This window comes from Aedes aegypti, chromosome 1 (genome assembly GCF_002204515.2).
Source record: "Aedes aegypti strain LVP_AGWG chromosome 1, AaegL5.0 Primary Assembly, whole genome shotgun sequence".
NCBI classification, from domain to species: Eukaryota; Metazoa; Arthropoda; class Insecta; order Diptera; family Culicidae; genus Aedes; species Aedes aegypti.
Genome location: NC_035107.1, coordinates 167,932,677 through 167,950,062, shown reverse-complemented (window position 1 = coordinate 167,950,062; position 17,386 = coordinate 167,932,677).

Below are 17,386 nucleotides of genomic sequence, written 5' to 3'. Positions count from 1 at the left end.
TGAAACCTTGATGATAGTGTTTAATTTCCTATAAAATTCTTAATTCGACTCGGTTCAGCATCTACTTGATGCAAATCTTTAAAATGTAAAAAAAGAGATTGTTCTCAACTGGTTAACTGCAACCAAACGTATTGATTGTGCGTTGATTATCCGTTTTGCGTACGTTTTCCATTTTAGTACCAACCGGATCAAACGGATTGATAAACGCAAACTCAAACGCAAAACGCAACGTATCCATTGTGCTCCGGCCTTTACTGTTCGATTTCAATCGATCACCACCACGGCTACGGCAACTTTTCGCGGCACAAAATGGCACAAAACTTCTTTCTTCGGCTCCGCGGGACAAAATGGTGTGCAGTCTAATCACAGCCTTACCGGCACTCTGGACGCCGTTCTGGATTTGAAACCAGACGAACAAACGGCTCCAACGACCACACCAAACACTTCACAGTCCCGGTCGCAGCTGTTCTTCTCACACAGCAGCTGGACCTTCAGCCAAAAACGAGCGCAATTAAACGATTGGCTCCCACCGACCGGCACCACACAGGAGAATCGTTCGCGAAACAATTTCACACCGCGACTGTTCCGAAGCAAATTTTCCGGTTCTTCCACTACACTGGGCCCATTAACTTGTGGGAAGGGTTTGACCACGAAGACCCACCAGGTACACAGTGGTACCGACAAAACTGCCGAGGGAATTTCGGTACACGTTAACGGGAAGAACATAGAACAACACCAAGTTGCGTTTGCTCGTCGCGACGGTCGGTTTATTACTACAATAACATAACATAAACAACAACATACATACGAATCACAGGGTCGGCGCAAGGCAATGATGATAAACATCGTCAACATAAAACAGACTGGTCCAAATTACATCATAAGGTTGCTTACAAATTATGTTCAATAGATCAATAATCTCTCAGAGAACTTTTCTTATAAAATCAAATAATAGACCTACATGTAATATAATTTCCAGTGACGTATCCAGAAAATTGCTCAGGGGAGATGAACGACGCAAAAATAGATGTTTTTACAAAAGTTGGGATGGCTCAAGACATAGTTTTGGGAACTTGAAATCAGAAGACACAGTGTGTTTGTTTGACAAATTGAGACATGAATTTGCGAAAAAATACGCGTTCTCGTGAGACTCGAACTCACGACTCCGTGTACGCTAGACCGGCGCTTTAACCAACTAAGCTACAGAACACCTTATGATTCTGCGGAATAGAAAGCCAAACTGAATCCGAGTACTAACTATGAACACATTTCTTTTTCGCAAATCCATGTCTCTTTCGGACTTAGATGCCAAACCCCCACCACGCTCACGTTTGTATCTCCCGATCGCAAGTGAGAGCGAATTGTTTATGGATGCTGAGTTCTTACGCTCTACAGCCGCATACCTATAAGCCGAACACTTTCGGCACGAAATTCAGTATGCGTTGAGCTCTCAGTGCGGTCGCACGCTCTACGACCAACTGCGCCAGGAGGACGCAACTCGGGATACATTAATGTATTTTGTGCAGTCACAACAATTAAAAGTCACAATTTTTAGATAAGTTCTTTTCTTAAAAAAAATGCCTTGCAATGTTTGTAATACGAAATCAAATATTTTGAAATAAAATAATTCATCAAATTCCAACATTTTTACTTCATTTTTAAAACAATTTATGATAGATTGAACGATATATTGGGACGTATGTTCCAGTGGAATTAAAACGCAGTATTTAATTAATTAAACGAAATAAACGAATGTATTCAAAGAACGATGTTTACACAGCGAGAGCACATTTTACTTTGAAGGAAATAAGATGGCGGTTCTTGCGTTACACTTTGCTGCTGCAGCATTGGGGTTGCCACCGCTGCTGCGAATGTAGAGATGTGCACGCGAGTCGTACACATAATAGGGGTGGCACGAAAGTTGTCTCTCCAATACTCCTCCTCAACCTTTGTTGCCACCACTTGCAGACAAACCCATCATCTCCGAAAACTAACTTTGCTTGATCGTACCAAGGGGCTTCGTCAGAACATCCGCTACCATATCTTCCGTTGGACAATACTGCAGTTTGAGAATCCCGTCATGGCACAATTCCCGCACGTAGTTCTCACGCGTCTCAATATGCTTTGAGCGCCGAGTGGTTCGCTCCGAGCTAGCAAATGTGATGCAGCTTTGGTTATCCTCCATCACTTTCACAGGTACGTCGTATGGTTCACCAAGATCGTCTAACAACTTCAGAAGCCATACTAGTTCCTGACTCGCTTCACTCAACGCCACGTACTCCGATTCCATCGAAGACAACGTGACACTCGATTGCTTTCGACTGCACCAAGATATCGCACCACCAGCATACAGGTACACAAAACCAGTGGTCGACTTCCTGGAACGGATATCAGCAGCCCAATCCGCATCAGAAAATCCGACCAGATCGCCACCAGAATTACTGTACTGCAAACGCCAATCACTTGTCGCTTTTAAATAGCGAACGACACGCTTCGCTGCTACCCAGTCCGCCTCGGTAGGTGCACTAACTTTACGTCCGAGTATCGACGCACTAACTGCTATATCCGGCCGAGCACGAACCGCTATGTACAGCAAGGCGCCAACGAGGCTGCGATACTTTTTTCCCATCACTTAAAGCACTGCTTTTGTCCTCTTCTTTCACGTATCCAGCGTCCATCGGAGTCTTCGCACCTTTGGCATCACGAAGTCCGAATTTTTCGACAACACTCTTAATATAACCTTTCAAGGACAAACTATATCCATTTGGTTCCTTCTGTACTTCCATGCCAAGGAAGTAACTCAAATCACCGAGATCCGTCATGTCAAAGTACTTCTTCAACTGTTTGTACACCACTTCTATTTCGGAATTGTCCACACAACCGACGAGAATATCATCCACATAGACCAGCAGGTACACAATCTTCCCATTCACTTTCTTCGTGTACAAACAGGAATCCGTTGAGCTTTGCTTGAAGCCCATGCTTTTCAACACTGTATCAAGTCGCTTGTTCCAGCATCTTGCAGACTGCTTGAGTCCGTAAATACTCCTCCTCAAACGACACACCATGTGCTCCTTACCTTTCACCACGTGACCGGGTGGCTGCGCCATGTACAACTCCTCATCAAGTTGGCCGTGCAAGTAGGCAGTTTTCACATCAAAATGTTTGAGTGTCATTCGCTTTCTACTTGCCATCGCCAACAGAAGCCGAAAAGTCGAGTGTGTGGTAACCGGAGCAAATACCTCGTCGTAATCTTCGCCGAATTTCTGGGAGAAACCCTGCGCTACCAAACGCGCCTTGTGCTTCACCACCTGTCCAGCTGCATTCCGTTTGAGCTTGAACACCCAGCGGCAACCAACAGGCTTCCGTCCTTCAGGTAGGTCGACGAGATCCCATGTTCCATTTTGCGAATGGGATTTCAGCTCATCCAGCATGGCTGATTTCCACTCTTGCTTCTGCTTACAGGCCAGCGCTTCCTTGAGATTTTTCGGTTCTACTTCACCGGCCACAGTTCCAGCGACGAATATTTCTTCAATCAGCCTGCTCGGAGGAATTCCTTTCGTTGAACGCTGCGAACGACGAGGAAACTCATCGGCCGAAAGATTGTCATCGGCACTATCATACAACGTCGAATTCAAATCGACTTCAGAACCCACACTATTAACGTCCGAAAAATCACCATTTTCTTCTTCCAGATCCGAATCACAATCAGGCTCACTGAGAGGCGACGACAGAGGCACTTCAAACACTTCTGTCGCTGCAGGTTCCGCGCGGACGGCTTCTTTTACACTACACAGCTCAAGAAATTTCGCATCCCTGCTGATAGTAATATGGCCCGTCTGCACATCCAAGAAGCGATATGCCTTTCGACCCTCCTCATAGCCAACAAACACTAACTTCACGGATTTCGCATCAAGAGTCTTCCGTTTCTTCTTCGGAACATGCACGTATGCCTCACTACCGAAGATTTTCAGATGGCAATATGATGGCTTCTTCTTGCTCCACAACTCGTACGGCGTACTCAGGATAGACGACGACGGGCAGCGATTCTGCAAATAATTTGCAGTATTGATCGCCTCACCCCAGAATTTCTTCTCCAAGCCAGATTCAACCAACATACAACGCATCATCTCCTTGAGGTAACGATTTTTCCGTTCAGCCACGCCGTTCTGTTGCGGCGAATACGGGGCTGACATCTGCTGAACGATACCATTGTCCGCGAAAAACTTCCTCAACGCACTTCCGGAAAACTCGCCGCCCCCATCGGAACGGATACACTTGGGAAAACGGCCAAACTGATTCTTCATCATGTTGCAGTACTCACGAATTTTCGATTCCGCGTCGGACTTGTGCTGCAGCAAATACACTACCGAATACCGACTGTAATCGTCCACTAGCACAATGTAATACCGATTGCCCCGCGGCGTTGCAACTTCCATCGGACCTCCCAAATCACTATGGACAAGTTCACCAACTTCACTGGCTCGGCTCTTCGACGCCTTCGGAAACGAGTCGCGGCTCATCTTCCCTTCGAAACAGGGACCACATACCGACGAGACGTTACACTGATTTATTTCTAAACCATGTCCAAGTTTCTCACGCACTATTCTCATTACAGCCTTTGAATCACGGTGCCCCAGACGACGATGCCACAGGTGTTCGCACTTATCACTGTGCTTCACTTCGGTATGAAATGCCTTGTCAGGAAATTGCTTCAAGTGGTACAGGCCACCATTCCGTTGGCCAACCAAAACAACTTCACTCCCTTTAAGCACCTTGCATCCGGACTTCTCGAACAACACAGTGAGTCCAAGGTCTGCAATCTTGCCCACCGAGAGCAAATTGCCAGCGAGCGATGGCCCGTTCACGCAAGAAATCTGTCCGGAACCAGCACCAGTCGATTTCACGATGTTCCCATCGGCCAAGCAAATAGACGCTTCCCTTGACTCGAGTTTCCCAAGGAAAGAGGCGTCGTTCGTCATGTGGGAGGTGGCACCAGAATCAAGATACCAAACACCTTTTTCACCAACACTCCCAGCAGCCAAACACATTTCGAATTCCTTTTTACACTCGGCAGCCACAGAAACTTTCTCTTTTTCTTGCCGATCTTGGGCAAGCTTCCGGCAATCACGACGGAAGTGTCCTTCTTTCTTGCAGTAGTGGCACACTTTGTCTTTTGCCACCTTCTGCTTCACACTATTCGGCTTATTCTTCCTAGCCGGCTCAGTCACAAACACTTTCTCACGTTCGGGACTCTTCTCCACACGACGACGACCTTCATCCAAGAGCTTACCCTTGACGAAATCGACCGTGAGATCGTCATCCGGCCGGCTTTCAAGGGCAGTAATCAGGCCATCATACGACGATGGAAGACTGGACAGCATCAAAGCCACAAACCAATGGTCTTTTAGCTCCTCTCCCAATGCCGTAAGTCGAAGCCGCAGCTCAGTCATCGTTTTGAGGTGCTCTGCCATATTTCCTCCTTCCGGCATCCGCGTGGACACCAGCTTCCGCACGACGTGAATCTTGCTGGAAAGAGACGCTCGCTCATGGTAGTTCCGCAGAGCATCCCACATTTCCTTCGCCGACGTCTTCTGCACCACGTGGATCAGCTGTGTGTCTTCCAAGGCCAATCCCACCAATGCCTGCGCCTTCTCATCGTTTGAGATCCAGGTCGCATCAGCATTTTCAGGCTTCGGATCGGTCACAACACTTAGCACCTTCTCCCGCGTCAACAGAAGCCGCATCTTGAACTTCCAGATGGCATAATTCTGGTCGTTCAGCTTCTCAATCGAAACTTTGGTGTCGGCCATTTTGTTCCCGGCACTGTACACTTTACTGTCCTCGATTAAATCGGAATTCACGAATCGCGACGAACAAACCACTCAATTAAACTACCGCACTTTCACGCAACTGGGCCCATAACCTATTGGGACGTATGTTCCAGTGGAATTAAAACGCAGTATTTAATTAATTAAACGAAATAAACGAATGTATTCAAAGAACGATGTTTACACAGCGAGAGCACATTTTACTTTGAAGGAAATATGATGGCGGTTCTTGCGTTACACTTTGCTGCTGCGCATTGGGGTTGCCACCGCTGCTGCGAGTGTAGAGATGTGCACGCGAGTCGTACACATAATAGGGGTGGCACGAAAGTTGTCTCTCCAATACGATAACGACACAATTTTATCAAGCAGGTTGATGCGGTTCTTGTACAAGAATAATAAAATACAAATAAACCTTTTGTTATGCTCTAAATCAAATATCAAATCAGATTAGTAACTATCCAAATATTTTTAGTTCAAAATTTATTTATTTTTTTCTCTTTCTGTTGAGTTACTGAGCCTTATTTTTTTAGATTTGAATCAAAAACCAAGAGAAGTTTTAATTTTGAACGATAACATTTGAAATATTTGCAGTTTGCTCTAATAGATGGAAAATTAGAAATCAAATCGAATATAATTTAACAATTGATTGTATTTAATGAACTTAAAACAGTCACAGTCACAATTAGAAATTGAAGCTCTTTCCAAACTTTAGTCAAGTTTTAAACATCAAGTTAACTGTTACTTTAGCGATGGCAAAATCATTTGAAATTTGACTCATGGAACACATTTACGATATAAATGTGTATGATTGTACACGAATTAAATTATTAAAACAAAATACCTGATGGAAACCCACCAAAACCCGGGAATATGAGAATATGTAATTTTTAAAACAAAACTAGTGTCATGTTATTCAAAGCTTCCGCAGCAAATTACGGATGCTAATGGTCGTCACTATGGCAAGCCTGTAAAATTTCGTGAAGGGAAATATCCTTCATCATTTTAGTAACAGAACCTCCGAATTGTCAACCCTCCGAGAGAGCGAAAGTGTAAACACGACACGTAGCAAAATTTTTTTTGGAATGAACAATATTTTATTAATAGTATGTCTTACTATCAAGAACTTTGGTGATTTGGTGATCGCCAAAGCCTTTCACTAATTTGAATTTAAAATCCAAAGGTTTATTTTGAAAAATAAAATTCAATTCACATTTTCAAATCTGAATAAGCCAAACATGCCTGTAAGAGCGTTTTTCGTATTTCAAGTAGTTTCACATCAAAAACTTACTCCAAAATCCATTAAGGTGGAGAGGGAGGGAGGGTTGACCCTCAAACACATCCCCTCCCTCTGATCACTTGTTTCTGTTTTGTAGACAATATGGTCTTAATTTTCTTCCTGGCGTTATGTCCCAACTGAGACAGAGCCTTGCCCCTCAGCTTAGTGTACTTATGAGCACTTACATAGTTATTAACTGAAAGGTTCTCTCAGCCAAAGTTGCTGTTTTGTATGCGTATATGGGCAAAGGCATATACATTTTAAATGTTTTAAAGTCCACGAAAACCCTTCAAGCTCTGAAATTCTTTGGAAATGGGCATGTAGCTTAAGGACAGCCATAAAAGCACTGCAATATTAAATAAATGAATAACCGAATAAAGTATCTGTCAAATAATACAAACTCTAGTGGAATTAAATGGTATAGTACTACATTCGGGTTTTCTTTTATTTATAGGTATTCCACTAAACAGATCGAAGATTTATTACACAATGTTCTTATTTTTTCTCATGATCTCAATTAAAGCTTTTCACATAAATCAAAAGCATGATTACTGCATCCAGATGAAAATATTAATTTTGAAAATTTTCAAGAGTCTATCCTGCAATTTCCAAGTTGTTCATTAGTAAATGACCAATTAACTATGCTACGAATTGTAATATGAAAACAATTAATTCCTGGTTTCTTAAGACACCAAAAATATGGAATAGATTCAGCGGGTAAAACTTTTCTTTGGAAACCATCCAAGAATTTCTCCACAAATTCCTTCAGGAATTCTTTCAGTTAACCCTCTCTTTCCCACGACTTTGATCGACTATTTCTTTACGAAAAAAGCATGGTCTTAATTTTTCGAATTCGGTAAAAAAGTTTTTGGTTGGTTTTCAATAGTAAATTGATTGTTTATCAATAGTTTTAATATTGAAACAGTTAGTTTACTTTAGGATTAATCTGATGAGTATATAAACATATTCTAGTAACTATTACAAAGTATTCATCTAATTCGGGTTGTCTCCAGTTCGTCGAAAACTAGTGGAGCTCTGGAGCTACCATGGGAAAGAGAGGGTTAACCCCTCTACCGGCAGCTTCATTTTTTACCGCAAGAAAAAAAATCAAATCGCGATAACTTTTTTGTCTCTCGGTATTTTTACGCCATTTTTTCACAAGTTCTCAAAAAAGTCTTCTAGTTTTAGAATCCGTGTCAATATTGATCATTGGTCATCTGGATCCAAAGATATTCCGAAATTCCTTGGGGGACCGACACATAATTATAACCCACGTATATATCTCAGGCTACAGAATTTTTATCGTATTCAGGTATTCACTCTTCGGAACAATACATTAATGAGAGTATGTTGTGAAAAAATGAAGCAATTTGGAGCAGCCGTCTTTGAGTAATGAGCATTTATGTTGCTGGTACCACGCTGGCCAAATAAAGATCTTGAAAACTTCACAAAACCTCATATCGTAATTTTCAGATATCACTAAGAATTCTTAACCAATTTGTATGATTTTTTTTAAAAAGCTCCTAATTACATGGCATTGTATAGCCCACATTTTATTTTTTCGATAAGTTGACGTAAAACAAAATGGCCGCCTAAGACATTTTGTATGGAAAATGTCGGTCCCCCAAGGAACATTGGAATATCTTTAAAACTAGATCACCAATCATCAATATCGACACGGATCCTCAAACTAGAAGAGTTTTTTGAGAACTTGTGAAAAAATGATGCAAAAATACCGAGAATCAAAAAAGTTATCGCGATTTGAATTTTTATCTTGCGGTAAAAAATAAAGCTGCCGGTAGAGGGGTTAATGATCTCAGGAATTTCCCAGGGATACCTTCAGACTGAGACCACTTGAGGAATCCTTTGTCGGCCAATACCAGGCTGGTTTTCGGGAGGGCCGCTCCGACAACGAACCAGATATTACCAGATACATCTTGCAAATAATCTTAGATACATTCTTGGAGTATAACTAGCAGACTCACCATCCGTTTATTCACTTGTTTGGATTGGAGACGAGGTGTCAATGTCGTTTGTGAATTTAGATGGAAGCAAGGAGACGCGCTTTGGAATTTACTGTTCAACATTGCACTCCAGGTTAATATTAGGAGATCAGGCGTGCAAAGAAATGACACTATCATGACACGGTCACATCTTATTCTTCTTCTTGACATTACGTCCTCACTGGGACAGAGCCTGATTCTCAGCTTAGTGTTCTTATGAGCACTTCCACAGTAGTTAACTGAGAGCTTTCTTTGCCAAAGTTGCCATTTTCGCATTCGTATATCGTGTAGCAGGTACGATGATACTTTATGCCCAGAGAAGTCAAGGAAATTTCCATTACGAAAAGATGCTGGACCGACCGGGAATCGAACCGAGACACCTTCAGCATGGCTTTATTTTGTAGCCGCGGACTCTAACAACTCGGCTAAGGGAGCCCCACGGTCACATATGGTCCTTGGTCTTGCGGACGATATCGGCCTTATTTAAATCAATCGCAGGTCAGTGGAGGAGGTTTTCGAGGCTCTGAAGAATCTGAATATCTCCAAGAGTTAGTTGAGGAATATCTGCAAAACTTCCTTCAGCAATATTTTTAGGGATTACCCCTGATACTTCTTCAAGAATTATTTTATGAATTTCTCCAGGATTTTCTCCAGAAATTCTTTGGTAAATTCTAGCAAAATTTTTTTCAGGATTTCCTATGAGATACATCAAAGGATTCCTCTAGGAACTCCTCTAAAATTTCTTCGGGGATTTCGCGGATTTCTCCTAGCATTCCTTCTCTTAGGAATTCCACTAGGGATTTGTTCAAAATTTCCTCGAAAGATTTTTACAGGAATTCTTCCAAAGATTCTATCAGGAATACCTCTTTGAATGCCTCCAGAAATATTTACAAGGATTTCTCGTGAAATACTTCCAGAGCTCCCTCCAGCAGTGTTGTGAAAAACTCAATTTCTCACAACTCACGCTTGAGATTTTTCATGCGTGAGTTGTCAATCATGCAACTCAGCAGTCAAAAAATCATGGATGAGTTGGCTCATCTTTTTAACTCATTGTCTCGTATTTCCACAATTTACTCACTCACGACAATAATTTCTTGTTAGTCTGGTAAAATTATGTTAATCCTTTCTAACGTAAACAACAACATTCGGGTTTCACGAGTTTTTGCCGGGTTTTGCAACTGAATCATTTTTTACGGTTTGAGTTGATTGAGTTGATTTTGCATCAAAATCTCAAGCGTGAGATTTGCGAAGCAGATCTCTAATGAGTTTGCTCTCACGGGAGAGCGTATTGATTGAGATTTTGAGTGTGAGTCTATCAACACTGCCCTCCAGGAATTCCTTAAATTACATGCCTTCAGCATTTTCTCCAGAAATATCACCAAGAATACCTCCAAGAGTTTCTCCAAGGATTCCTCTAAAAATACGTTCAAGGTTTCCTCCACGAACTACACATGAAATTACTTTAAAAATTTTACTAAGAATAGCTTCAGGTAAAATATCCTGAAATTATTCCAAGAAGGACTCCTGAAGGCACCTTTGAACTTCCAAGAAAAAATCCAAGAAGTTATTCTTAAAAACAGAGAGAAACTCTGGAAGAATTCCTGGAGACACCAATGGAGAAGCTCCGGAAGGAATCCTTGGAGAGATTCTTAAGGAAATTGTTGGATGAAACCCTAAAGGAATTCTTGGAGGAACTCCTTAGAGGAATTCCTGCAGAAGTCACCGAAGAAAAGATTAAATAGAATTCCAGAAAGAGTCCCTGAAAGAAAACTTCATAGTTTACTTGAAGAAATTTTTTGAGATATTCATCGAGGCATCCTTAGAGATATTTCTGAAAAAATCTTTGAACGTTTTCCAGTAGGGATTCTTGGGGTTATAACTGACGGAATACTTGGAGGTATTCCTAGAGAAAACCCTAGTGGTACTCTTGAAAAAAAAATCAGTGGATATATTATTGATTGCTAGAGAAAACCCTGACGGTATTCCTAACGATTCATTGGAGATATTCCTGGAGGAAAAAATGAAAGTATTTCTAGAGGAATTTCTGCGGGAATCTCCGAAAGAATCACTGGAGGAGTTACTGAAGGTTACTAGACAGCTCCTATACAAATCCCCAGAGAAATTGATAAAAATATCCTAAAGTTTATCTAGGAGGAACCCATGGTGAAATTTCAGGAGGAATCTTAGGAGCTATTGCTAGCGGAATCTAAGCAGTAGTTTATGGACGTATCCTGGAAGATATTCCTCTACCTGGAGGTATTCCTGGAAGAAACCATGAAGTTAATCCTAAAGAATACCTGAAGCTACTGTTTTTAAAGTAAAAAAAAAAAGTTTGAAAATTTTGCGGAAAAATATGAGCTTGGTGCAGTACCATATTGAAAAATAAAGGCATAACAGTCTCTTTATGAACTTTATGTTCAAGTTTATATTTTTTGCTGATTAATAGAAACAAAATAAGTAATCTAAGCGCTAATACTGTATGTTGAAAGCGAGGTTTTTAACCAGTATTGTACAAAAAAACAGCGCGAGTACTAAGTTAAACTTACAGAAACTTCTTACCGTCATTCGTCTGAAAAATCGCGCCAGTGCACATTGGGGAAATCCGAACCCAAAGGTGGAAAAAATTGATAACTTCCACAATAGAAAGATAAAAAATAAGTTTTATAGCTCATTCGAAAGGAAATTTTCTCAGGAATCGATTGGTGATGGTTTCATGAATGTGGGCCACTCTGGGATAAGCTATGGTGCCCGTTTTGCCCCGATTCCTTGAAAATTTTAGATTTTCATGTTGTTTTGAGTAAAATTGTTTTATTGTGGAGATTATTTCCGATGAAATCCATCATTTCTAGTCCATTCAATAATGTTTCACAGAGAACGTTATAAAAAGATGGAAATTTAGGGGATTATGAAGCCAAATGTACAATGCAATATTTTTGAAGAGGAATTTTTGTTTTAAATTTTTTCAACGTGTTTTTATATTGAAATAAATTTTTAAATAGTCTAATAATCATGAATATAGCATGCAGAAATAAGTTGTATTAAAATCTTTTAGAATATGTATGATCATTATTTATGCTCTATGCAAAATATTGTGAATAATTTACCTTCTTATATCACAAATTCCAAACATTTCCAAACGATGTGCGATAGTTTGGGTAAACGATATTGATCTAAATGATCGATTGCCGTTAGCCTCATTGATAGGAGATAGTGGGAGCATATAGTTTTTTGGCTATTTTTGCCCCAATTCCCCTAAAAACGATTTCTTTCATAATTAATTGAACAGATATCACCGAATTAAATTTATTATGTACTAAATTATTCATTCAGTAGTTGATACAGTATCTAAATCCTAAAACATAGGATATTATGGGGATTTTTTACACACAAATAAAAAAAAAAACAAATAAAAACACTCAAAAATGGATCCATAAAGTAACCATCTGCAGTTTTTTTTTCTGATTGAAACAAATCACTCAGAATTAAATTAGTTACACAATCATACCTGAAGAAATTTCATGACAATAAAATTGCATTTTGAAGAAATTTCATGAGAATAAAATTGCGTGGAAGTGCCCAAGTAGCTCTGCCTGCACCCTACTACTGAAAAAGTGATCATAAACAATCAAAGTCTTCCATATATTTCAATATGGCACATTTTGATTGAAGATGTAGTAGTTAATAATGCTTAATTCAAAATAAATTGAAGCTTATACTGAGCTGTTCGGTAATAATATCCGCATGGTTATTAAATTAATTAACTCATTACGCGTGGTAGAGATGAACAAATCATGGGTGAAATTATGAAAAAAATCCACGTGCTCGGCTGGAATTTGAACCCAGGACTCTTGTATACTAGACGAGTGCTTTACCAACTAAGCTACTGAGCCCGTAAAGCGCTCGTCTAGCATACAAGAGTCCTGGGTTCAAATCCCAGCCGAGCTTCATATTTTCACCCATAATTTGTCCATCTTTACCACTCGTAATGAGTTAATTAATTTCAATTTCTTCATGTTATGCATTTTAGAAGGCTCTTGAACATGCTTGAAATTCAGTCAAACAGATGTAACCATAATTACTGTTTACAATATTAACAAAGTAAGGTTCACCATGAGGAACATTAATGTCAACCAACAAGCAATCTGTTAACAGCTAATGTAGAGGCAACATAACAAACATAGTAACTATAAATTATACTAATGAAATGAATGATCGATTTTGGAAAAATCTAGAATTGAGCATTATTAACAACTGCAATATTACTTTTATGATAACTTTTTCTGTAGTGTATGATGGCAATTGGAATATTGAATACCAAATATCCATAAAAAGACAAAATTATTTCCCGAATAATTTCTTGTAAAATGCAATTTGACTCTCACGAAATTGCTACAGTAATGATTGAATAACTAACCTGATCCTGAGTGATTTGTTGCAATCAGAAAAAACGGCTGATGATCTCTTGAAAGTTACTTTTTTTTTTTTTATTTGGTTATATTTTTGTTTATGTGTAAAAGATCCCCAAAATCTCCTTTGTTTTAGGATTTATATATTGTATCAGATACAGAATAAACAATTCAGTACACAATAAATTTGATTTAGGAAAAAAAGTTGAATTAATTACGAAAGAAATCGTGTTTATGAGAATTGGGGCAAAAATAGCCAAAAAACTATATGCTCCCACTATCTCCTATCAATGAGGCTAACGGCAATCGATCATTTAGATCAATATAGTTTACCCAAACTATCGCACATCGTTTGGAAATGTTTGGAATTTGTGATATAAGAAGGTAAATTATTCACAATATGTTGCATAGAGCATAAATAATTATCATACATATTCTACAAATTTTACTACAACTTATTTCTGCAAGCTATATTCATGATTATTTGACTATTTTAGAATTTATTTCAATAAAAAAACACGTTGAAAAAATTTAAAACAAAAATTCCTCTTCAAAAATATTTCATTGTACATTTGCCCCACCCCTCCCCCACCCCTAAAATTCCCTCTCTTTATAACGTTCTTTGTGAAACATTGTTGATTGGACTAGAAATGATGGATTTCATGAGAAATAATCTCCACAATAAAATAGTTTTACTCAAAACAACATGAAAATCTAAAATTTTCAAGGAATCGGGGCAAAACGGGCACCATAGCTTATCCCAGAGTGGCCCCACATTCATGAAACCATCACCAATCGATTCCTGAGAAAATTTCCTTTCGAATGAGCTATAAAACTTATTTTTTATCTTTCTATTGTGGAAGTTATCAATTTTTTCCACCTTTGGGTTCGGAATTCCCCAATGTGCAGTGCTTCACAGTGTGAAGTTCACACCACAAGCTGAAAGCGCGAAGGCAGCAAACAAAATGGATCTCTCTCGTGGATTGATTTCTCTCTTAGGTCGTATGAATAAACTGAGCAAAAGCTTTTACTTTACTCAGATCCACCTGTCAGATCATTTTCTTGAGCATTTACTCAAGTTGGTATGATAAAACTGAGAACTTGAGCATTTACTTTTCGAACATCGGGATTCGTATGATAATAAAGCGGTAAAAGCTGAGTAAATGCTCAAAAAATCCTGAGTCACCTACTGACCATGCTCAGATGGAAAAAAGCACGAAAGTTTCGTTTTTAAATTGTAAAAAATGAAGATGTAGTCGAACGTTTTCAACATTTTACCGATATCTCCGATTATAGCTGACATGGAAAACTCTCAAAAATCAAATTTTGAACCGATTTTCGTTATTTTCCTTATATGAAAGATATGGAACCCTGGACATTTTGTAAGAATGGCCATTCTGGACACAAGGGCACCTGGAACCTATGTCGGAAGGAATTACTTATCGTATTCAGAAGTTTATATTTTTTCTTATTATTTCTTATTATTTCTGCCGTCACGTCCCAACCGGAACAGAGCCTGCTTCTCAGCTTATGTTCTTATGACTACTTTTACTGTTATTTACTGAGAGTTCTCTTTGCCTATTGATTATTTTAGAATGTGAATATTATGCTTGGAAGACAAGAAAATGTTGAACCTAAAAAGATCTTCGATCGATAGGATTCGAACCCACGGTTTTGCTAAATAGTTACGCGTTTATTGCTACGGCTATTTGGGCTTCCCAAACAAAAAATATTATATGTGAAATTTGAAAAGTAATGAATTGGATCACTCATGAATTATGTTGTTTTTTATCCTCATAGAGATTTTAGTGCTGACAAATTAGAACTTTTGACCGAAAATGCAATTTCAAGACCAGTTCAAATCCTTCTGGAATTCCTTCAATACAAACTCCAAAGATGTTTACAAGAATTCCTGCCGAATTAAAACTAAAAAAAATTCAGAGACTGTTCTACAGATTAATCAAAGATTTCTCCAGATTAATCCAAGATTTCTTCCAAGTATACATACAAGGATATTCCCAGGTAGTCCTCTCCTCCAGAAATAACTAGGGTAGAAGTACCAATTATGGCTATAGTACCAAATATGGCAATAGTGGGAACAAAAAGAGATTTTTCTTATTGTTTCAATAGAATATAACGGCTAATATTCACATGAAGGATAAACCTATTTGTTTTTGATGGTAACTAAACCGTGATAAGAACATTCGTGCAATAAGCTTTGAAAAATGAACATTTGAAAAATTTGCCACACACATATGTCACCTTCTTAGCAGTTTGATAAGGAACACCCGTCACGAAATTTATGTTTTCATCCGGTAAAACTGCTTCAACCGATAAATGTATGTTGCCTAGTGACAACAAATGAACAAATTTAGCTGGTGAGCAACTAAATCTACTGGAATCTAGTTGGAAATTGTGATATTTCCACTATGTCGATAACTGGTACAAAGAGTGTATGAGAGCCCAATTATGGCGATACTCTGGAGGCGGTTTGTTTACATTTTTTGATCAGTAATATAAAAGAAATAAAGCTATTTTACGGGTGGCTTCCATGACGGGACGGTTTGGTAAGGCATTATCTTCATGTTTTGTAATCAATTACCTAGATTTTTCAATCACACTTTCGAAAACGTTCACAAGCGGAAGATGCTAATTTCATGGTAGAGAGGGGTTTTCAGCGATATTCGTTTTTTGAATTTTCGATCTTTTTTCGTTTAAACTAGGCGCAGGAAAGGTAATGTGAGTTCATTAATGCTGTTTTGTTTCATATTTTGCATTTTCACTACATTTTGACTCCTATTCGGAAATACATTTTCTCCCATGAACCCATTGCAATAAATTGATTTAACATCTATTTAACACAAATTTGTTGGAAACATTTATGAGCAATCACTTCATTACTTATTAGCGTTGCATTATCATTCTTTCTGGATGGCGTTTGACTTCATTTAGTGCAAATATTCGATAGTCCATAATTGGTACACTTTTATGTCGAATGACAGGAACGCTATTGCCATAATTGGTACAAAGACAACGCTTTTTAAAACCAATTTTTAGAAGCTTTAAGTTAATTTAGTACTAAAACTGTTTAATTCAACTGTTTCGCAAGGCTTCAAACTAGTAATTAACATGAACAAGTCATGCTTACGTTTTAGAAACGCGGTTAAAATTTGATTTTTATCCATACTGTTGACATATTGCATCCATAATTGGTACACCTACCCTAAGGATTTTTTTCAGAAATTCCTCGGAGGATCGCTCCTGGGATTCTACTAGGAATTCTTATAGGAATCCCACCATTTTCCCAGGGATTTCACAAGGAATTCCTCCAGAGATTGCACTGGGAATTCCTCTAGGTATTCCACTAGGAACTCTTCCAGGAATTCTACAAGTAATTACTTCACAAATTCCTTCCTTCTTGAAGCAATCCAAGAATTTGTTTAGAAATTCTTTCAAGGATTTCCCAAATTACCCCAAGAATTGGGATGACATTTTAAAAATCTCAACATAGATTTCTCTAGGGAAATCTCTTCATGTATTCCTCCAAAAATTTCTACAGAAATTTCTCCATGGATTGCAGTGATTGTTTCAGTGATTCCCCCAAGGATTACCCAGGAATTTCATAAATATTTCTCCAGAGATCTCTTCAGATATTAATTCAGCAAATTACCCAGGTAATTCTACAGAGATCACAATATACCTAGGTAACTCTTCCTTGATTCCTTAAGAAATTTACTGAGCTAATCCTCCAAGGATTTCTACAGGGACATCTCTACAAGGATTTTTCCAAAGATTTCTCCAGCAATTTATTCAGGCATTTTTCCAAAGATTTTTCCACAAAATATCTACAGAGATTCCTCTAAAATTATG